Consider the following 24,399-nt stretch of genomic DNA (forward strand, 5'->3'; position numbering starts at 1 on the left):
AAGGAAGGGGCCAGACTGATCAACCACTAGGTCAGGACCAGGACCCCATTACCAGTGTGGGGAGAAATCCCAGTGGTCCCTCCGCAGCTACAGACACAACACGGCAGTGCTGCTCCACCTCAAGTCCATCCCGGACACGAACGCAAGGACCCACGCCCACGTGTGTGCTCACGGCCACAGCTGGCATAACTGTGCAGGCACCGTTCTGTGTCAGAAGCACTGGGTGCACACGGACAGCCAGCACACCACCTCTCACTGGGTTACCAGCCAGGAAACCTTATCCCGGCATCGACCGGCGCAGGCCTGTATGAACGTTCTCCATGGCAGCAGGCTTCCAGGAGGAGGTCACGGCCCTCAGGACACCACTGCATTGTGTCAATGAAACAAACCACGGCCAACAGCAAGACTTCCAAGTTGACTTGTCTCAGACTGCCATATAAATGGAGACAAGGGGAAAGGTGTGGAAAAGTGCCAACCATGTTGGTAAGTGGCCTGACTAGGCAGAGAAGGCTAGGTCCAGCAGCTAGTTCCCTGGACAACAAAGAAGGAAAATGATGACAGGCAGAAGGCCTTAGAAATGGGCCTCACCCTGGACCCGGGTTTCGCTGATTCTTTCCCAGGGCCTCATTCTAGACCCGGCCCATTTTAAGCACATCATGTCTGCCCAGGAGCAAAGCCTAGGGGCAAGAGGTGCTGGGGTGAAGACCTCACCCTCTATCACACACACTCAGACCTTAAAGATGAGCAGATGTGCCTGGGGCACAATCGTAGCACAAACCTGAAAGAGGGAACGCCAGCTGCTACAGCAAACCCACACGGCCTCCTCCCTTCACTGGGCTTCCCACCACCCTCCCTTCCCACCAGCTTCCTTCCATCCTCCCTAAAGTCAAGTGCTAACCTATCTCTTTTTATGTAAGGACCCCGAGACCCCAACTCACTCTGCCACCAATCAGCTAGGGAACCTTGAAAACCCTACTACTTAACATCTTTGAAGCCTAGAATCGTAGACGAAAAATGTGGGAAATGCTCCCTATTTTCTTGGGTTTTGTAGGGGGGAAGAGAACATAATGTGAAGGTATGCGCCACGCATAGGCCTCAAGAGTTCCTGGAAGATGCAAATCAGCAGGCACTCTTCAGTGCAATCTGGGGAGGGACACAGAAGCCCAACCTGACCTCTGGTATGGTATTTCCAAGAAAAGACTCTGAGCAGAAACCCAGAAGAACAGCAGTCCCAAGTGAAGAATGCCAGAGAGCCAGCCTCAAACAAAGTTGGCTGGTTTTGTTTTTCTTTTAGTGAGGTTTTAGTTTAAGGAGGTTACGTGAGCCTATATGCCTGATCATAGCTTGTCCTATAAAAACCACTCAAAATAGATTCTCTGGCTACACCACCCCAGGCTCAAGTGCAAACCTTTGTCTGCCCCACCCCCACCCACCCGTCTGTCTCTATGGGACTCAGGCCCCAAGACAGACCGGCTCTGCGATCCCAGCGTGAGACCAGCCACTAGGCTGCGGTACCCAATCACAAACACTTGGAGAGAGACCCACCTATAAACTCTGGGTTGGGCCACACTGTGTCTCCATCCCTTCTCCAGGAGCTGCGGCCAGCATTCCCACGGATCCCCTGTGACTCACTATGCCCACGAAAATGCAAAGGCACGAAGAAACCTAGGGGCGGACAATGTGGGGGGAGGTGAGCTAGACAGTAAACTTTTCAAAAGAACGAAAATTGGTTTTTATGTTAATGGAAGTTTTAATTATAACACTGAGATTTAAAATATGGTATTAGCAGGCCAAAATACCCTAGAGCTTTCTAAGGTTTCTTTAATCAACTCTGGTCACAACTAAATGGGCATCTTTCAGCTTGATTCCCAACTTCAATCTAACTTTATAACATCTTCTGCTAGCCTGCTACAGGGCCGAGTTTAACATAAAACAGGCGCACCATGGAACTGGATCGGCCACCTGGGCGCCACGCGACATTCTCATGGGCTCACTTGTCTCCAAGGTAGCATCTTGTCATCCACGAGGATGCAATGGTCAGAACTCTGGTTCCCAAGAACAAAAAACGAACAAGAATAAACTGTAAAGAGGCTGACTGTGTGCAGGAGATGAAGAGCACAGACAGAGGAGAAGACTCAGGGAAGGCAGAGGCGGGAGTGACTTGACCCGGCGCACAGAGCAGGTGCAGGGTGCCTGCCCAGCTGGGGCTGCCGTCAGCAGTGCCAAGCACCCCCACCCCAGCAGAGGCCCAGAGCTGCGGGAAAGGGCTGTCCCCACTCGCTTCTTTGGTTCTGCCCTCCAAAAATACCCAGGGTCCAAACAGCTGCTGCTCTTGTCTTCATGTGCTAACACCCTCAGAGGTGGACAAGGACCCCAGGGTTTATTTTTTCCAAAAAACAAACCATTCATTCACAAAAGGTCAACTAAGTCAAAAGCTTTAAAAGAAAAGTGTCATTTCACTTCCAAAGAACCCTTTTCTCATCTCCCTTCCTTCTTTACCCCTTTTTCCGTTCCTGCCCAAGCAGAATGCCCTCTGAGCCCGAAGGCTTTAACCCAGGCCCAAGGCAGGGGACTTTCGAGCTTAAACAGAAGGGGGAGGGGGCACGGAATACGGAAGAGAACATGGAGAAAATGCACATGTGTGCATGGTGCACCTGTGTTTGCAAACAGAGCCTGATATACTGGGTCACAGGGCAGCCAAGTCCTGGCAGCACCCAGTGCCAGAGTCAACGTGTCCTGTTCTCCACACTCGGTTTCCTTAAAGCGAGACGCTGCAGAGGGGGTGCTCCATGCCGGCACTGCAGCCCCAGCTGTGCACACATCCAGGGCCACGCAGCCCAGACCCTGCCCTCCCCCACCTGGCACTTGCGGGTCCAATCATGGGCCCAGAGGCAGGACCACTGTTCTGCTCTGCTTTCTTCTCACACTGCTAGCCTGGACAGCACTTTGTTTCATCTCTGGATCCCTCACACTGCTGCGGGGGGTGGGGGAGGAACGGGGACGACCTCAGTGGCTACAAAGAGAGCACAGACTGACTCGGCTGAACCAAACACTGCAATCTCGAACTCAGAATACTACACACTTCAAACCCCACCACCACCCTTTGACACAAAGGCTATCCCAAATTCCTCCTCCCCATAGGCAACACAAGTGAAAACCAAGATACCTACTCTAGAGCGGAGAACAGACTAACTTTTCCTCAGGCCCAGCAGCTGGCACCTCCCCAGACACGGCCCCTCCTGCCGCCTCCTTCCTTTCACCAAGATCCAAGTGAGCTGCACGTGGGACTTTCTATAGCAGACACCTCTGAGCTACACAGAGCCCTCAACCCTGTGTTACAGGACCCCCTTATATTCTGCAAGGCAGAGCAGGAGGGGAAGACAGGAGTTATTCCAGAAAAAAAGTTCAGCTCACTTAACAGAACTCACGGAGTACCTACTCTAAGGTGAATCCTGGCCCATGTCTTCACCCTCAGATATAAAGCAAAGAGGAAATCCCTTTAGCCAGCTTTAAAATTTGATGTTATTAAAAACTACACATTGACTCCACGAGAATCCCCACAGGTAAAACTGGAAGGAAAATGATAGCAATTGATAACCAATAAATGAGGTATCATGAACCACCCACAAACCCTTCCCAGGGCCCAAGCAGGTGTCTCTACATGTCTGCCTTCCCAGTGGGCTTGGGGTCACAGGGCTCAGAGGCCCATTCCAGCTAGAAACATCCAGGGGGAAACAGCCCCAGTGGCCAGAAGTCCTGGCTGGGGTGTGGGTGTGGGCTCAGACCTTCCCCTTCTGCCCTGAACTGCCTACTTTCCAAACCCTCTCCCTGCATTCCAAGTACCTTGGAATAAGAGGACCAAAGTTCTACCCTTCAGCAAGCACTGCGGTGGGGGAGAGCAAGAGCTTCTGGGGAAAACTGTATGAACACACTGTCAATTTTTGTATTAATCAAGAAGACATGCACTTAATGAAATCTCATTTTAATGAGATCTAATATTCCATAGCTTTTATACAGTTTAAGGGAGTCTAGCCAAAGCATATTTCCTAAAACTCTAACTATACAATAAAAACTTATACTCAAAAATTCAGTAAATGATACTGGCACAATTAGCTATGCGTATTTCTTTGACAACAAAGACAAGTATGCTTTATTATCTATTTTTAAACCCTAACAAAACCTCTTTGTTAAAAAGGCAAATGAATTAGCATCAAGACCTACAAGGTCCTTACAACCTGCACATCCAAGCCAGCACTGCCCACAGGTCGTGGCGGCAGGAGCGGCAGGTAGAACCCACCAGGCTGCCACATGTGCTGTGACCATAAACTGCTCCTAATGGACAATGAGCATGGGGCTGGTGGCCGGGTCAGGAAAAACCACCACTCCTACCAGACGAGCTTGGGAGAGCACCTCTCTGTTTCAATACCAGATGGCAAAACACTCTGGGGCCAGGAGGGGCGCCCTCCAACCTTGCTGCTCAGGTGGGATCCATCCTATCGCCAGCACAGCAAAGCTGGTTCTGTTGTTAGCCAGACTTCCAGTCCCTGTGCTCTTGGGGAGGCAGGGCCAAGGCCCAGTCACGCACCCCTCCCTACAGTGAGCGCCACCTGCACAGGATGCCCAGCTCAGCATCACGTCCAGGGACCCCGAGACTATGCCTTGCAAGTTCAATGTTTAGCAAGTCAAAATGCAATCATTCGTCTATTTTAAATAGAGGTGTTCAACTAAAAATACCAAGCATTAAAATCTAACCCTCTACCCATATAAACACTACCTTTATCATTACAACATGCTTTCAGAAACTATTTTGTTTTTGGAAACATAATTCAGGGGCGCCAGGGTGGCTCAGTCGGTGAAGCTGCCTTCGGCTCAGATCATGATCCCAGGGTGCTGGGACCGAGCCCCGCATCGGGCTCCCTGCTCAGTGGAAAGCCTGTTTCTCCCTCTCCCTCCGCTGCTCCCCCACCTGTGCTCACTCGCATGCTCGCTCTGTCAAATGAATAAATAAAATCTTTAAAGAAAGAAAGAAACATAATTCAAACTCCCTGCCTCCCAGCAAGCATGAATGTAACACTCCCATGCCACCGGGGGTCAGGGCCGGAAGACAGCCCTGACTTGCGTGTCCACACACTCGCCTGCCAAGAGCCACGTCCATCTCAGCATTCCTCGGAAGAGGCCAGGACCCTCTGCTCTACCAAGCAAGATGTTGACAAAGCAAGAATCACACCAACTGTCGGCTGAAATTAGAGTTTTATGCTAAAGAAAGGTTAAAAATTAAACTAATTATTTTAAAGCTTATATTTTCATGGAGCTTTATTTCCATTAACAATGCCACTTAATCTTGGAAGAAATCTAAGATGGGTGTGACCATTACCCCTTCACAGGGGAGGAACCCAGGACTCAAGACGTGAGCCCAAGGTCAGAAGAACTAGGTCAGCCAGCCCAGCACACACAGGCTGCTGCACACCCTGTAACGCAGCCATGCCTGGAACATCTCAGGGCAGGGCCAGCCAGAATCCGTCCAAACTGGGCCCCTAACCCATGCTCAGGTGGAAACGAGAGCCGGGGATTCAATATTCACGGGGCTTTAACAAGCCCATCTCTGTCTCAAATCTGATCTAAATGGCTCATATTCGACCTTTAAGAAGTCAAAATTAAAACTGAAAATAATGTGAGTAACAATAAAAATTATTAGAGAGTCTACAAAATTATTCTATTTTTAAAACTCTGCCTTTTGGGGCGCCTGGGTGGCTCCACTGGTAAAGCGTCTGCCTTCGGCTCAGGTCATGGTCCCCGGGGTCCTGGGATCGAGCCCCATGTCGGGCTCCCTGCTCAGCTGGGAGCCTGCTTCTCCCTCTCCCTCTCCCTCTGCCTCCAACTGGTGCTCTCTCTCTAACAAATAAATAAACTCTTTTTAAAAAATAAATAAATAAAAGTAAAATTCTGCCTTTTGATTCCAGGAACAGTCCTGGAGGGCAGACCTCAGCAAGTCGGCTGCCCACACTGCTGTGCCCCGAGCCCCTAACCATACACTTGAGGAGCCCCTGGCCCAAGAGGAGCCCTCACATTATTAAGAACCTTTACCTTTATTCAATCCAAACGCTCCTGATTTTTAAAAAAAACTATTATAATCAGTATTACCTGAGTATTTATGGTTCACGAAACTGATAAATGGCATGAGACACCTTGGGATATTTCTGTGATATGGTCAAAAAAGCCAGTCCTGGGGCGCCTGGGTGGCACAGCGGTTAAGCGTCTGCCTTCGGCTCGGGGCGTGATCCCGGCGTTACGGGATCGAGCCCCACATCAGGCTCCTCTGCTATGAGCCTGCTTCTTCCTCTCCCACTCCCCCTGCTTGTGTTCCCTCTCTCACTGGCTGTCTCTATCTCTGTCAAATAAATAAATAAAATCTTTAAAAAAAAAAAAAAGCCAGTCCTTCCTATGTTAGAAAACCTTCTAAATATAACACACCTATTGCTCTCAATCCACCAGACCAACTGGGCCAACCCATGAATCTGCCAGCGAACAGTCACTAGTAACTTGTTTTCTTTTAATCAGGAAATACATTATTTTGAATCACCAAATACTAAAAACCTAATTTAGGTAGTATTTTCTTTTTCCTCATTATAAATAAAGACCAGTATTACAGTTTCCAAACAAACGCAGAACTCGGCCTCCTGGTGGGAGTGAGTTTGGTTCTCCCTCTGACCCCACTACGTCCTTCTCTCCTGGACTCAGTCTCTCCATGGCTGTCCCGCGGCCTGTGACAACCAAGCCGAACCGGCACAAACGTCCTGGAGAGCACTCCCGGGGTGCCACACAGCCCACCACTACCCCACCTATACACCAACACCTGCACTAGTCGCACTGGCTTCTTTCTGACCGCTAACCGACCTGCAGATTAAGAGAAGACAATTTGAGGCCTACTGTCAGAGACATCTAAGATTCCTGTTCCGTCAGACTTTATCGCCATTCCCAAGGAAATACTTCGAAAGTCAAAGAGACCGCCAGGAACCTTCCAAGTGGCCTGATTCTGTGATGGCTGAGATAAAGGACAGGTTCTGTCCGACTAAGGACACTGAACCAAGGAAGCAGCAGGAGACGTTTCTTTCCTGCTCGCTAGGAATAACAAAACAGTTGATAATACATCTGCGGACTACCTGCTTTGAAACACTAACCCTGACCAAGGTGTGAAAAACCAAAACGAATCAAGAGTCTTGTCTTCTATCGTCATCAATGCACTTATCGGAGGAAAGAGACAGTCAGTACAACACATCCCCCAAGGAGGGGACTTTGTCCTAGAGCAACAGATGCTTGATGAGACCGGAGACCAGGGTCCTTAGGGAAACAGCTGACCCTCCACTCAAAAAATCTGCAAGTAATTCCCAGAAGGAAGCACACAATCAGGGTAACCTAGCAAAAGATCCCATTCCTTAGCCACCAAGCACACAAGCTGGCCTCGCACTCCTAGGAATCACACGAGTAGCTGTCCAGACACAGCGGACACCAGACCAGAGCACAGCCGGGCTTCCACTGCTTCCCCAGAGGAGGAGGACAACTGTCAGACTGGAAAAGCTCTTCTCTGTGCCAAGTGTTTCTGCAATATGCACAGAGCACAAAACAGGTAGTAGTACCGAGTCCCGACGGTCTCCGGACTCCTCGATGATCGAGCCAATCAGATAAGGAGGTTGAACAGAAACAGACTTCCTTCGCAGCCTGGGATACTGGGTGCTGTTTCACAGCCCACACCTCACCACCACCGCTCTGACGGACCCTCATCCAAGGGACGCCCAGAACAACATCCAGCACACTCAGCCAGCACTAGCAAGCCCACGAAAGCCAACACGGAGGTCTAGCATTATCTTCTGACCTCTCTTCACAAAGCAGTGAAAATAACAAAGTGATGAACAGCAGCGGTGCAATAAAATACTTACCGATTCCATAGCTGAAAGCTGACGCTGCTGAACACTGTCTATTCCATCCAGTGAGGCGTGTCCCAGAGCAGTGCTGCGCGCATCCTGAAACGAGAGAGCACAGTTAGCTCCTGCACTCCCACCTCAGTGCTCTGCCCAAGCTCGGTCTCCCCATCTGGACCGGCCGTCTCTGCTACACTGCCTGCCTTCACTTCACGGAACTCCAGACAACAAAAAAGTTTCTAAGATCTGTGTTTGGCTGAAAGGGGCCCATGAATGGGGCTCACACCTGATGATTTGCTTTAGGGCACTATCCAAATGGGAATTTCTGTTCTCAATAATTTTTCCTGGAAAGCAGCACTCAGAAAGGCCAGGTCAAGGAAAGAATACTCGGTGGGCCTGTCAGTCTCCCTGGAGATGAGGCTTCAGGACTGGGGCCTTGAAGGGGTCATTCATAGACTTTTCTCCTCACATGGAATTCAACAAAAATCTCAGAATTATTAAGCTTTTGTCAAAGTTAGGCATTTTGCATCCTCTATGAATGTCCTATCACACTGGGAAGAAAACATAAACTCACCCTTTGGCTTAAAAACCCCAGTGACCCACCTCTCTTGGCCTCTTGCAGCACACACCCCCAGTCCCACCCCGTGCTCAGCCACCCCCCGGAGGCTCCCACCTTAGCAAATAAATCAAACGAGCACTGTGGCCTTGGCAGTAAGAGAAGGGGAGACTACAGCGCAGTGTCATGAAGAAAACAGACTAACAATGTATAACCTCCTAGGGGAGCTCTGGGATCTTCAAGAATAAAACAAGCCAGGAACAACGAGAAAAAAATACAATTTGTTCACGACCTTTCCCACAACCCCATCAAAGCATCAGACTCCATTCCATCTCCAAACATATCACACGTATGGAGTAAGGTAGTCACATCCGTGGAAAGGAGGCAGGGAGAAGGCTGTCAGACACAGTATCCATAGGAAGCAGGACTGCCCAGGTCCATGCTCAGGGTACCAACCATCTACACGGTCTCCTGACCTATGCTTACAGGGGGTGTGTGTTTGCAAAGATGGACCAAGGTTCTTCTGTCCTTTTATGCCTACACAGGATTTTCTGAAGCTAGCATATGAACCTCAAGGACTACTAAACACAACATGGAAAAGCAGCTTCCAATACACAATATTTGGTTTTATTGAAAAGCAACAAATATGTGGTTTTTTCGGTTTTTTTTTTTAAACATTTTCTTTATTCATTTGTGAGAGTGAAGCGAGAGAGCGCGCGCGCGAAGTGAGAAAGCACGCACGCACGAGCAAGGGGTGGGGGAAGAGGGAGAAGTAGACTTCCCACCAAGCAGGAAGCCCGATGCAGGACTCGATCCCAGGACCCTGTGATCATGGCCTGAGCCAAAGCAGATGCTTAGCTGACTACGCCACTTAGGCATCCTGCTTTTCAATTTTTTTTTTTAAGAATTTATTTATTTGAGAGAGAGATAGAGACAGCCAGCGAGAGAGGGAACACAAGCAGGGGGAGTGGGAGAGGAAGAAGCAGGCTCCCAGCGGAGGAGCCTGATGTGGGGCTCGATCCCAGAACTCCGGGATCACGCCCTGAGCCGAAGGCAGATGCTTAATGACTGAGCCACCCAGGCGCCCCTTCAATTTTCTTATAAAGACAGTAACAAAACAATACAGAATGCATGACGAATGTCTATGCTAGGAATACAGCAAATAATAATAATATCTATCATTACAACTTTGAAGAAAACTTGAGGTTTTCTTAACCCAAGGTTTCTCAAACTCAGCAGCACTCACACTTGGGGCTAGATCACCCTCTGTGTCCTGGGCACTGGAGGAGGGTGCTGAGCTGCAGCCCAACCCCAGGCGCACCAGATGCCAGCAGCACCCTCCCCCCAAGGCTGGGACAACCAGAACGTCTCCAGACACTGTCCTAAGCCCCCTGAAGGGCAACATCATCGAGACAGAGAACCAGTGCTGTAAATCCAACTGCTACTTAACAAAGAAGGAAACCAAATCAGGTTTAGTCGTCTACGGTCACACAGGGAATTAAAGGCAAGTTGGAAGAAGAGCCCAGGTCTCCAAAATCCTGGTCTAAAGGTCTTTTCATTCTATGGGAAAATACTTTAGTAATTAAACCAATTATTTCTGGAAGACAGCACAAATTAAGAGCCGCCAAAATATTTATCCCTTTTGACAGAGTAACCTCAATTCTGGGCCACACACACTAAAGAGATGCTCTACGATAAGAAAAAAGCTTCATGCGGCGTACACGTTCACATTGCGCCTACCGCCGCTGAAGCAATCATCAAGCTACGTTTTCAGACAGAAACGCACCGGAGCACAGCTGTCATTGTCCGCTTACAGCTACGGTAGTTCAAAGAGCATGTTCCCAGCCCAGGAATAAAGAGATCGGTGAAGACAGAGGACAGACGGAGACCATGGAGACATGAAAAGCCGGTGTCCAACACAGCCCGAGGGTGACCAGCAGAGGCAGAGGAAGCATTCAACAGATGGGGCAGCTGCCCACCCTGACCCACGGCCTCGCCAAGAAGCCATCTAAACCCATGCGGAGAGGTCCCCACCTGTGGGACTGCCAGTGTGGGCAAGATAATAATCACAGGTGCTGAGGAAGCTTGAGTCATACAATCTGTGTAAGAAAAATGACAGGGATTTTTGAGAAAAATTTGGAAATACTTTTAACATTAACAGTGGTTATCTCTGAATTGTGGAGCACTGCAAGATTTTAAATTTATCTTTCTATTCTTTCATATCTCACTGATTCCTATAATGAGCTGGGTACTACATTAGGGTAGAGGAAAAGCTTTTTAAAAAACTACCAGGGGCGCCTGGGTAACGCAGTTGTTAAGCGTCTGCCTTCGGCTCAGGGCGTAATCCCAGCGTTATGGGATCGAGCCCCACATCAGGCTCCTCCGCTATGAGCCTGCTTCTTCCCTCTCCCACTCCCCTGCTGTGTTCCCTCTCTGCTGGCTGGCTATCTCTGTCACATAAATAAATAAAATCTTTAAAAAAAAAAAAAACTTTAAAAAACTACCAAAAAAGAATGAAACCTCAGAGAGTGCCTGGGTGGCTCAGTCAGTGAAGCGTCTGCCTTCGGGTCAGGTCACAATCCCCTGGGATCGAGTTCCGCATCCTCCGCATCTGGCTTCCCGCTCAGAAGGGGCGCCTGCTTCTTCCTCTGATCCTTCCCCCGCTCATGCAATCTGGTGCTGTCTCTCTCTCTCTCTCTCAAATAAAAAAAAGAGAGAGAGAGAGAGAGAGAGAGAGAGAGAGGAAGGAAGGAAGGAAGGAAGGAAGGAAGGAAGGAAGAAAGAAAGAAAGGGAAAGGAAAGAAAGAAAAGGAAAGAAAGAAAAAAGGAAAGAAAGAAGGCTTGCCATTTACCATGACGTGGATGGAACTAGAAAGTATAACACTAAGTGAAATATGTCAGAGAAAGACAAATATCCTACAATTTCACTTATATGTGGAATTTAAGAAATAAAACAATCAGAGAGGGGGAAAAGAAAAACAGAGGGAAGCAAACACAGAATCAGACTCTTAACTACCAAGAACACACTGATGGTGACCAGAGCGGAGGTGGGGGGATGGGGAAGAGGCAACGGGGACGGACTGCCCTGGCTGTGAGGAGCACCAGGTGACATATGGACTGAAAAATCACTGAACTCTACTCCTGAAACAACAACACACTGTATGTTAACTAACTGGAATTTAAATGTAAATAAAGAAATAAACAGTATTTAGAGCCACAAAAAAGGGGGGGGACCAAGAAATACTGTGAAATTCCTGTTAAACTGACCTCCTCTTGCTTCTGCATTACACTGGCCAGCCTTCCTTTCTCTTGCTACAGGACCAGAGACAGGCTCTTATCACACTGTCCCCAGCACAGAGTTGTAACTTGTAAGGACACTGGACAGACTTTATTATTATTTTGGGGGAAAAGAGTCCAAAATTACTAATGTTTTACCACAGAGAGTCATCCTTCTCTCCTTGAAGGTAACCCCAAGTTTTGGAAGATTTCACTTATATAACTATGTTTAACTCGCTTCAATTTTTATTCATTAAAGACCTATAGTTGTTAAACCATAGTTTCTGATCAGCGTAAGATGATTTTTTTAAAAAACCTATGTTGATAAAATTCAACAAACCAAAGTAATCATGATATCTTCAGTTGACCCACACAGCCTTTCCTTCAAATTACTGATTTTCGCTGTGGATTTAAAGTACTGCAGACGGCCCAAGGCTTCTTTATTTCCCTCCCTTTACCACCTTTCCAAATGTCCTAAATGCCCAGGAATCCAAATTAGCAAAAGCTTTGTCATACTGCACAGGCACCAGCCTGCAGGATTAAATGCTGTCCGCCAGTCTGTGCAGACCTGTGGTTCTCAGGACTAGAACACTCGAACCAATGCAGAGCAAGCACTCCACGTGCCCTGGTTGACCAAACAGCCTCATTACACCAGAGTCCTGGGCGCTGATCACCCCCAAAGAGCTGCAGGACTGGGTAAGTTTCTGTCTCTTCCTGGCCCACTCGCACAGAGAAGCAGCAGTGCTCCTCCCATGAAGGCTTGTTAGCAGGTGAGTACAGGCAGCGTCCGCAGGGACCGTGTGGTACTACGGCTTTCCTGGTAAGTAGACACTTTCCAGGTAGGTTCGAACACATTCACGGAGATGGCAAGAGACGTGTATCTGGGCAAAGACAGGCCATGTCCCACAGCACTCACAGTGGAGCATTCAACTGCCCTCCAGGGACCAGACTGAGCTGTTTGGGACCGTCGTCTCTGGGGGTCAAACACAGCCCAACAATGTCTCCACCAAGTGTTCACAGCAGTTGTACTCGTTCGTAACTGACAAAATCTGGAATCAGCCCAAATGTCCTTCAACGGGCGAAGGGCTAACGCGTGGCTGGCCCGCGTTCACCACAGCATGGCGTGCAGCAATGAGAAGGACGGCGCTACTGAGGCAGCAACAGCCTGGATGGACTTCAGGGGAACCATGTGGAGCAGAGAGACACACGCCCCACGGTTACGTTCACACAGTTCCATTTACAGGACATTCTCATGTGACAAAACTGCAGAAGGAATGACAGATCGGTGGTTGCCAGGGTTGGGGACAAGGGTGAGGAGACGAGGCAGGAGGCAGGTGTGCTTACAAAGGGAGAGCAGGAGGGACCCTTGTGGTGATGTGCATCAGGCACCCAGACACACAAGAACACTGCACAAGGAGAACTGGGGCGTCTCAGACCTGTGGGCCGTGTCCCTGTCAAGATCCCGGCTGTGATGTTATACTCTAGTTTTGAACACGTTACCAGTGAAGAACCAGGGCAAATCGTACAAGGGAACTCCCTCTGTTACTTCTTACAGCACGTGTGTCTGCAATGATCTCCATTTTTAAAGAGTCTAATATTGGCAATTTCAAATGGTCTGACCTAATATTAACTCACTTAATCCTCAACACAACTCCCTAAGGTAGGGATCCTTATTACCCCCAGTCTATACAAGAGAGGTCTGAGGCCCTGCGAGGGGTGCCACGTGAAGTGGTGGGGCCAGCACTCACTCCAACCCAGGCTGGCCGGCTCCAGAGCCAGTCGCTGTCCTTGAAGCTGGACACGTGAACTAGAAGGCACACGGAGTTCTCCTTATAGGTTGAAAAATCTTAAAATGGGAGTGCCTGGGTGGGTCAGTCAGTCGGTTAAGCATCTGACTTCAGCTCAGTTCATGACCTTGGGGTCCTGGGATGGAGCCCCGCATTAGGCACTGTGCTCAGCAGGAAGTCTGCTCATCCCTCTGCCCCTCCCTGTGCTCGTGAGCTTCCTTCCTCTCCCTCTCCCTCTCCCTCAAATACATAGAGTCTTTACCAAAAAAATCTTCTTAAAATGTAACCTTGGAGAACTTAAGTAGGACACTGAGCCCTCACATCTGGCCTCACCTATTTTAAAGTTCTCCTTCACGGCAGATAGAACAAACTGAATTCCACCTGTACACGAGCTACCAACATCCCTCCCCTGACAGTGTGCAGAGCCGCACAAGTCCCACACCTCATTCTGCTGTGGGGTCGGGAGCCACCTGCCACCTCAGGTCGGGGCTATCAGCCTGGCCTTAATTGCCTCCCAGGGAACAAACAGGGGGACTATTAGGGGTGGTTTTTTTGTTTTTAGGATGGGTGCTGTTTGTTACTGCTTTCTTTGTTGGATTTGTAGTGACAGCCAGCTCAAGGTAATGAAGGCACCGAGCAGACAGCAGGTACAAGGTAAAGTTGGCCAAGATGCCACAAGGAAAAGGAATGCCCGTCATTCAGCTTCTGTCTTCAGTTCACATGCTTCCTTTCCACTGCAGAGCAAAGCAGGCAAGAAACAGAAAAATCAATGTTCCAAGACATTCTCTTTACACCCCTTACCAGAATAAAGTGAAAAGTGAATCAATGCAGAATGAGAACAAAACAGGTGGTTTGGCACACACGCCCTCCCCTCTACAGACAACTGTGCAGGCAGTAATCAACACCACATCTCAACTCACCAAAGTCCAGGGAGAACGTCTCATGCTCACACTGCCAAATCCAAGGAAATGACAGAAAATGAGTTGTTTAAATAAACATATGCATAGCCATAAAGAAAAGCAGAAAAGGGAAACTCTGTAGACCAGAAACTGGGGAAATTCTTGAAAATCAGGAGGATAAAAGCATGAAATCAAACTAGAGAAAGTAACTCAGAGCACACTGTGAGAACAGGCCCCTCACAGCCACAGGAAGTGGACAGGGCTGAGCCAAACCAGCTGTCTCTTCCCCAGCAGGAGTAATCCAGACTCCACCAACCATCACCCAGCGCTGACATTTTTTTTAAGTTTTTACTTATTTATTTCAGAGAGAGAGAACAAGCGGGGAGAGAGACACAGAGAGAGGGAGAAGCAGGCTTCCCGCAGAGCAGGGAGCCCAATGTGGGGCTCAACCCCAGGACCCTGAGATCACGACCTGAGCCGAAGGCAGACGCTGCACCAACTGAGCCACCCAGGTGTCCCCACCGCTGACTTTCAAGATCAAGTCCACAGGCTCCCCAGCACCCTGACTCCCTACTCACCCTCAAGACAGTGTGCATATGTGTGCATACACACACACACACACACACACACACACACACACACACACACTGAAATCATGATTAACAAGGACATATAACAACTTTTCTGAGGGTCTAAGTCAGGAAATAGTACAAGTGTCTGCAGCTCACAGCAAACTCCGAGAACTCCAAACCAGCACCATGCTCTAAGGGCAAAACTCAAAAGAAACATGAACATGCTGTCATCTGCCCATCTTTTGGAGTGAGCTGCTGACCTCACCATTGTATGACCAGATCACAGCCCCTGGAAATACAAAGGTAACAGAAATCAGGGCGGTGACTGTTTCACTTCAGTGGTGTGAAGCACCAACAAAATGATCGCTTCTTTATTTGCGATCTCTCACAACACCTAGGATACTGGGTACCAGCCTGCCTTCTGTTAAACAGGAATTCAGAATGAGATAGAGCTCCCCTCATTCCTCCCAAGTACTCTCTTGTCCCACCCCTGGAACCCATATGAGACAGCAAGACTTGCAGTGACAGACCTTCACAGAAGCAACAAACCAACCACACCAGGGACACAGACAGGAAACTCAAAGACACCCTCCACCAGACACAGCAAAAGCTTGAACTAAACGGGGCTGTCCAGCTACAAAACTCACCTTGAAAAAGGAATATAAAACCCAAGTATATACAAAACACTATTAGAGCAAATAAATGAGCACCGCACAGCAAGGCTGCAGGCTATAAGATCAAAATACAAAAATCAGTTGTATTTCTATGCACTAGCAATGAAAAATCTGAAAAGGAAATTAAGAAAGCAACACCAGGGGCGCCTGGGTGGCACAGCGGTTGGGCGTCTGCCTTCGGCTCAGGGCGTGATCCTGGCGTTCTGGGATCGGGCCCCACATCAGGCTCCTCCGCTATGAGCCTGCTTCTTCCTCTCCCACTCCCCCTGCTTGTGTTCCTTCTCTCGCTGGCTGTCTCTATCTCTGTCGAATAAATAAATAAAATCTTTAAAAAAAAAAAAAGAAAGAAAGAAAGCAACACCATTTACAACAGCATCAAAAAGAATTAAGTATTTAAGGATACATTTAACCAAAGAGGTGGAAGATTGCGCACTGAAAACTACAACACACTGCTGAAAGAAACCGAAGACCTACCTAACTGGAAAAAAATCCCATGTTCATGACTTCAGGCCTCAATAATGTTTTTTTTTTTTAATTTGTTTTAAAGATTTTTATTTATTTATTTGAGACAGAGAGAGAGAGCGTGAGCACAAGCGGGGAGGAGGGTCGGAGGGAGAAAGAGGGCAGCAGACTCCCCGCTGAGCAGGGAGCCGGACCCAGGACTGAGTTCAAGTACCACGCTGGGCATAGAGATTACTTAAAAATAAATCTTAAAAAACAATATACCCTTTTCCCTAAATGTACTTCTTCTATCAAGAATATGAACCCATAGCAATACCTTGCACAGTTTAACCTCTAAAATGCCAACAATGTAAAGGGGGCAGGGCAGGGCAGTGAGGCAGGACGTGCGCACCACAGAACAGGAGCAGAAGCAGGCAATTCTCAGCTCTGATGCTCCAGGATTCTGTGGGAGTGTGTCCCGTCGTGAGGAATGAATGACTTACAAAGGGGCGCCCTGCATTGCAGCCCGACCCCACCCTGCCTGCGGGGCGGGTCCACTACCCTGAAAGCAGTATTTTGCCCAGCCGCCCAGAATGAAAGAAACATCACTGGAACCAATTAAACTGTCTTCCTAAGACAAACGAAAGGGAATTTACTCTTTACATGGTATCTTTCCCAATCCCTATCTGGAAGTCATAATGTCAGTTTGTGTTAACTGTACTCCCCCACTTCCACTTTCTCTCCAATCACAAACGGAGACCCTGCACCTGCGGGGAGCAGGTGAGGAAGAGGCATGAGAAGACGCACGCGGCAGCAAGTCCTCCTAAGCCCCACTGGAGGCTCTCAGCAAAGCCTTCCTGGCCAGCAAAGCCCCCATCCAGCTCTGTTCCTCGAGGTAACTCCAACACGATCTCTAATCCCAGAAGTCCCAGTCCGAGTCTGCTCCCACATTAGGGGCTGTTCACGGAGATCTCGAGTAGCAAAGGGCAAGCGCAGAAGACTAAGACGAGCAAGCCGGCCCGAGTGCACGCGACCTGACAGGAGAGCTGCGATTCTGCACTGTCCGTATGAGCTCTGATGCATCCCAAGGTCTGGAAGGGTTCTGGCACAGGATGGTGGCCCGACTGGTAACTTGGGCTTTGTCCTCCCAGCACCTCACTAATCCTCGTGACAACCCTCCCCTAACAGGACCACCTCCATTTTTCTGATAAGAAACCAGGTTCTAAAAGGTTGAATCACGCGCCTCAAAATGAGGCTCGAAGTCAGGCTCTAGAGCTGTCACCTGCACCACGCACCTCCGAGCCCTCCACCACCTGAGATACTGACACAACGCTGGCACTTCCGAGGACGTAACTCCTACGTCAAACACCCAGGGCAGGCTCCGTTCATCCTCCATCTACACGGGAACATAGCTGACGATCACCCCACCTGGCCTCTCGGCGGCTTCGCTCTACCACTCACCCCCTTCCCCAGGGCTCCCTCGTACGGCCTCGGCTTCTCTTGCTAACTCTACCACCACTTTGTTCCACAAGCTAGATCTCCCTCCTCCACTTGCTCCTCAATGTCATTTCCTTCATGCTCTCTCTGGGCAATCTCATCTGCCTCCGTGGCTTTAATAACCACACTGTTAGATCCCTTACGTTTCTCCAACTCAGACTTCCCCAATGAACTCACAAAGTCCAAGCATGTCAGACACATGTCCACAAGCACACATACCTTGCACAGAGGGACCCCCCAAGTCGACTGTGACTGCTGGATTTTCTGCTCCGGTTTGGAGGACCAGTGTCCAGACAATCCTCCAAACTGGAAATCTGCTGTCCCCCTCTCTCTCATGATCCAAAGCCACCTGACAAGTTCTGTTAATTCCAGCTTCTAAACACACTCTCCTCCCTGCTGCCCTAACTCCGAACTGAGCAGAGTCTCCACTATTTCTTCACTTACGTTATCGTGACAGCTTCATCATCTCTACCTCCAACTGAACACGCCAACTCATTCAGAAGCGAACTTGGCATGTCTGATTCACCTCTCTCATGCCTATGGGGGGCGGGGAGGGGGGGTTACTGGGTTAACAAGGAATATGTTAGTGTTCAAATTTCAAACCCAAAGTAAGAAACATTTTACATCACGATGCAAGGCAAACATACACACAAACACACAACTGAAGAGAAGGCTTCACAAAATAGAACTGCCCTTCCTCTGTGCAAAGCACCCCAGTGTTTTCTAGTACATTCTAGGCTGGCTGCTGGTATTGGCTGGTTTTTAAAGTGGGAGCCTCCTTCCAAGTTGACCTCACAAACCATCAGTATGGCAACCCCCTAAAGGAAAGTCACAGGAGCACAGGCTTTGAGTGATACTGTCCTGGGCTGCCTCCTCAGCAATTTCCAACTTCTTCCAGTTTCTGGGAAACAGTGTTTCCCTCAGAGGAGGCTCCCCCCTCTCCTCTGTGCCTGGGCAAGTGCCTGTTCATCCTTCAGCATCTTAGTCCTGACTTCCTCACGCGGCCAGCATTCTCCCACTTTCCTACAGCGGACAAGTACTGTTCCAGCAGTACCCGGTTCTAGCAGGCTGCCATCCCCAGGAAACCTTCCCCAAGTGCCCCTCCCATGCACGCAGCAGCACTACCGTTAAGCTTGTCTCCCAAGTCCTCAGAGCCCAGCACTAGACCCAGGTCACATGGCAAACACCCAACCCCGACACCCAGTGCAGAGGAAACCCTGCACTCGGAGCTATCAGGACACGAAACCTGCTGCAGAACTGGCAAGCCTGGAAGCAAGGCTACCTCGTGGGGAAGAGTGGCCACAACGACCCTCCGCCCTTTGCCTCCAAGGATCTGTGCCCTTTCCAGCCAGCTCATACACATTCTTTGACAAAGATGAAAATTCACCTCAAAAAAATGTGGTTTACAGACAAACTTCATTAGAAACTAAGAATATAAAAAGGAAGACAGCTTCCCCATCCAGAACACTTCACTATAAGCTCCTCGAGCGAGTGGCCATGGCAGGCCGTTCCTGACCCCCAGGTAATTCATCTGGACTCAGCTGGCTTCTCAGAGTTCTCTGACTCTGCATCACCTACAAATTAGTTTACTTTCTAAGTGTCCTTTTTCTCCCTTCCAGAGTTACCAACTCCCGACAGCACAGCAACGCCCCTGTGTGCCAAGTTACAAATGACTTTTTTCCTCCACCTACAAAGCTTTCTAAATATATTATTACCAAATGGAAAAGAAACATAGCTCACTAGTCCTAATTCAAGCAAGATTAAGCTCTCAAATTCAGAGCCCCCTCAAGGAGCAGTGAGGGAGAGAGACAGGGACCAATGCGGAGGGCAGTGCTTAGCCCGCAAGGACTGCACAGGAACAGCCAAACTTGGGAAAGAGCCATATAACCATACAGAGTGAGTAGGGGGCAGTGGCGCTCCCCGGCTCTTTTCTCTAAGCAAAGAGCCTGCGGGGAGAGACCCACACAGGAGCTGGCCTCCAAACCCAGAAGCTTCTTGGAATTTTAAGACACCCCCCACCCCTCTGTCCCGTCCCACCCACTGGATGGAAACAATGGCCGAAACTGCAAACAGGCAAACAGGAATCCAAGGCAGAATGGGGCCGCAGAGGACATGTCAGAGGAGCCTCAAGACTTCCATCACCTGTGATTCGACTCCCACGTGTCTCCACCCCCAGACACACTTCAATCTATGTCTCTGAGGGTGAGGACAAAACTTATTTTTGTGACATGCTTCCCAAGCAAATCTAATAATCACTGATCTAGTCTCACTATCCAACCCAAACTCCCAATCATGCAATTGTGGAAACAATCACCAGAAAGTAGTGTTCCTCAAACTTGAGAACTGTTACCCTTCCCCTCCAAAATAAGTTGAAGAGGCCTCGTGTGATGAAGAGGCTATGGAAATGACACGACCCCACGGAAAGCCCTGTAAGCCTGGAGTAGCAGGGTGGCAGTAGGATCCATACCCCTACAGAGGCCAGCACGGCCCCTGCAGCGGGCAGCGGGCTGTCCGCAGGTAAACGGGACCACGTGGGGGCACGGGCTGCTGGTCTATGGACTGGCATGCCTTCCACATCCCATGATGCAGGTTTCCTGGGCCCAAATCTGCTCTGCAGGACAGGATCAGACCCTTCCTTGTTAAAAGGCAGAATGTGAACAGGCAAAATCAGACATGAGATGTCTGAGGAGCAGACTCCATCGTCCTCTGGATTCTGGTGATCTAATGTGTGACGAGTCAGCTATTGCTAGGCTCCGGGTTTTTGGGGGGATGCCCCCACCCTGAAGACTGCACCAATGTACAAGAGCTAAAGGGCTGCAGGTTCAAGACAGGACATCTGCTGGGAGCCCAGCGTCCACCTACCAACCCACAGCTCACCAACCCTTCACAAACCAACACGCTTTCAGTGTTGTCAGTTCAAGGAATAACAAGTCTGTCTCACTGCAACTTCTGTGCTTACTTCAATACGCTAGCAACGGCTCTTCATGCACAGATGTCCTCAAATTTCCAGAAGGACAAGTGCATTCTAACATAGTTAAAAGGATATGTTTTGCTGCCAAGCAGAGCGACACTGGCACACCCACATGCACCCTCTCACTGATCTGACAGGAGACACCCCAGCAGAAGAGGAGACTCTCCCTTTTGAAAAGTGGAGTAAAAGTTTCTTCTATTAAAACATGAAAATTCAAGTTTCTTCCCTGGTAGATAATCCTCACCAACAAGAGAAATTCCAATAGAAAAGACACAGCTTTCTAATAGCAAGTACTAAACAGGAACCTCACACAACGGCTGCCTTGGGTGTTAAGAGAGAACAAAGCAGGATGGTCATTCAGCAAGAGTATAAGACGAGAGCACCCGGAAGGGGGGGACTAAAATTTAGATGCACATGCATGAACATGGGGCAACCAAAGCCTTCTTTCTGGACTTACCGTCAGAGTATTCCTGTAAGTGGACTTCCTTCAGAATTAAAATAAAAAATAATTTTCAACACTGATAACTAAGTGTAGGATACTTGCAAATGAGAAAACTTTGACCACATATCTGTTTCAAATAAAACGACTGTAATTATCTTCAGTAATTACCAAATTGTCAACTGAGACATCCTGAAATAAGGGTCAAACAATGGTACTCCTTTAAAAAAAAAAAAAAAGTTATGTTTTGCTCTTAGGTGGACTGACTTACTAACTCTAACTGAAGAAAATTCTGAATTTAATGTGCATTTATTCAACGGTATCTTAAAAGAGATGGGGGAGGGGAGAGGAATGGAAAGCGTGGAAGCAGTAGTTTCAGTTAAATGGAAGATGGTAAAGTGGGTAAACTGAGCACTTGTCCCCAATCTCCTAAAGGTGACATGCAAGAAAGGAGCAGTGTAAACAACACCTACCCATATCTAACTTAGCTTGTATCCTACCATTTCCAAAACAGTGATAGAAACGATGTTAGATTCCTTAAGGAGAGGCCCATAGTTACGAACCCAGGACAAATCTTTTTTCTAAGAACTGTCCATTTATAGGGGCACCTGGGTGGCTCAATCGGTGAAGCGTCTGCCTTCGGCCCAGGCCATGATCCCGGGGTCCTGGGATCGAGTCCTGCATCAGGCTCCCTGCTCAGGGGGGAGTCTGCTTCTCCCTCTGCCTGCCCCTCCCCCTGCTTGTGCTAACAAATAAATAAAATCTTTTTAAAAAAATAAAAAGAACTGTCCATTTATAAACTGCGTGGGGACAGGATACAACCCTTATTCCATGAACTAAAGGTGCTTATGTATCCTACAGCAGAGAATAAATGCTAAGGCTGAAAAAAATCTTTCAATTATACACCAAAAATATGGAACAGAGTTTGCCTTGAACAACTGATTCCTTCCCTAGGATGTGTGCGACAACCACGTGCCTCCTGCAGCGCCCCTGCTCTGGGCTGTGCACTCCGCCTGCACCTCCTTCTCCTGCTCTGCTCCCCTCCCCATCCTTCACCTGGTGGCCCACTAACCTCCCGCCACACTGTGCAAAGAGCACCCCCCCAAATCTTATACCTCAAATCCGGCATCTCTCATGAGATCCCACTCTTGCGATACACTTCACAGGGGCATATCCAGCTGGCTCTCAAACTCACGCACTCAGACCCAGGCCTCCGCGACGAACTGTCCTGGCCACACCTCCACACCTCCAGGATGTCTACTCCCCCTCTGTGCCCTCTGTACCCTCCCGCAATCCGCCACAGCAGTGCATGGTCACGCTGTGGCCCGTCTATTTGCCTGAAGGTCAACATGAGGCAAGCGAAGACCAGAGACCAGAGAGTCTGATGGCCATGGCCAAAATTCTAACACTGCCACTGTATTCACTGGCAATGACCTGCATACATTCCAATAGCCTGTAGTATTTTTAGTTTTCTCATCCGTTGAAAGAGAAGTTCCTGGATACAAAACATGAAGTGAACATACATGAGTCAACTGCATTTCTAGGTACCAGCGACAATCACTTACAACCTATAATGAAGACAGGTGACAGTGTCACAAGGATAGGCATGTTGAAGAGTTCCAACACAGGGCAGGCACGCCAGGAGACCTGGTTCAGGACAGGGAGCACTGCAGGTCAGCTAGCAAAGAACAGTCCATTCAGTAGATGAGGCCTGGCCGACTGGTACCCACATGGAAAACTCTGAACAGTCAGCTCCTAATCTCACACCATACACAAACACCAATTTGGGACAGATTAAAGGTACACAATTTTCAGAAGGCACAGGAAGCTATCTTTACATCCTTGGGATAGGGAAAATTTGCTTAACCAAGACATAATGGGTCACGACACACAGTCTGGAAGACACGGTCCTACAGAAGTTGGCACAGTCCCTTCCAAAGAATTCATGTTCCACTCATCGAGAATAACTGTGTTTTTGTAGTCACCTCAATGGTAAATATCACAACAGATTATATATTTTTTAAGTATTTATTTAAGTAAACTCTACACCCAGTGTGGGGCTCAAACCCATGACCACGAGATCAAGAGTTGAACGCTCTTTCAAGTAAGCCAACCAAGCACCCCTCACAACAGAATATTATCGTAACGCATGGACTCTTCCTTCCACAGACAATTTCTCCGTAGCAGGCAATCCTGTTTGACAACATTTTACCCACTGTAGAACTTCCAAAAATGGAGTCAATCCTCTCAAACCCTGATGCTTTATCAACTCAGTTTATTTAATATTCTAAACCCTTTGTGTTATTTCAACAATTCTCATGGCAACTCCAGCAGACGTAGATTCCATCTCAAGAAACCACTTTCTCTGCTTATCCGTTAGAAGCAACTCCTCATCCGTTCACGCTTTATCACCAGACCGCAACATGGTCACATCTTCAGGCTCCACTTCCAATTCTAGTTCTCCTGTTTCCACCGCAACTGCAGCTACACTTCCCCCACTCAAGTCCCCAACCCCTCACAGTCATCCACGGAGTCTCCATCGGAGCTCTTGGATGACCAGGCACGTTGTCAATGAACAGCATTATTTTTGAAAGGAATCTTTTTTTTCTGAGCAGATCTCAACCGTGGGCTTAAACTACTCAGTAAACCATGTTGTAAACACATGTGCTGTCATCCAGGCTTCACTGTTCCATTTACAGAGCAGTTTTTTTTTTTTTTTTAAGATTTTATTTATTTATGTGACAAAGAGACAGCCAGCGAGAGAGGGAACACAGCAGGGCAGTGGGAGAGGAAGAAGCAGGCTCCCAGCAGAGGGGCCCGATGTGGGACTCCATCCTGGAACGCCGGGATCACGCCCTGAGCCGAAGGCAGACGCTTAACGACTGCGCTACCCAGGTGCCCCTACAGAGCACAGTTCTTAAAGACCCTAGGATTTGGGGAATGGTCAAGGAGCACTGGCTTCTGCCTCAAGTCGCCAGCTGCATTAGCCCCTCACAGGAGACTCGGTCTGTCCTTTGAAGCTGGAGGTCAGCCAGGCACTGGCCTGCCCTCTCTAACTATGACAATGCTAGATGCTGTCTTCTTCCAAAAAAGTCTGTCTCGTCCACAGTGAACATCTGTTCAGTGCAGCCCCCTCAGCAACGATCTCCGCTGGATCCTCTGGGTCGCCTGCTGCAGCTGCTCCGTCAGCACATGCCCTCCTGTCTACATCACCGTGTGCTTTTACCTTACAGAGGCGGCTTCTTTCCTTAGACCTCATGAACCAACCCCTGCTTGCTTCAAACCCTCCTTCTGCAGCCTCCTCACCTCCCTCAGCCTTCGAGGAACTGGAGTCAGGGCCTTGCTGTGGACCAGACTCTGGTTTATGGGAA

At 48.8% G+C, this 24,399-nt stretch overlaps 1 protein-coding gene across 9 annotated transcripts in view; it reads right to left on the reverse strand.

Annotated features, from left to right (window-relative positions):
- ANKRD11 (ankyrin repeat domain 11) overlaps positions 1-8,018 on the reverse strand; it is a 112,615-nt gene extending 104,597 nt beyond the window's left edge. For 8 of the 9 annotated variants that reach the window (XM_034672669.1, XM_034672680.1, XM_034672678.1 and 5 more), the window contains exon 1: positions 7,935-8,018. The gene's annotated coding sequence lies outside the window, so the exon portion shown is untranslated. Of the gene's footprint in view, positions 1-1,545; positions 1,666-7,934 lie in introns of all 9 variants that reach the window. The other variant, XM_034672672.1, reaches the window with a different exon arrangement.
- Between the last annotated feature and the right edge of the window lie 16,381 nt (positions 8,019-24,399).

The sequence above is a fragment of the Ailuropoda melanoleuca genome, chromosome 12 (assembly GCF_002007445.2).
Source record: "Ailuropoda melanoleuca isolate Jingjing chromosome 12, ASM200744v2, whole genome shotgun sequence".
Lineage (NCBI taxonomy): Eukaryota > Metazoa > Chordata > Mammalia > Carnivora > Ursidae > Ailuropoda > Ailuropoda melanoleuca.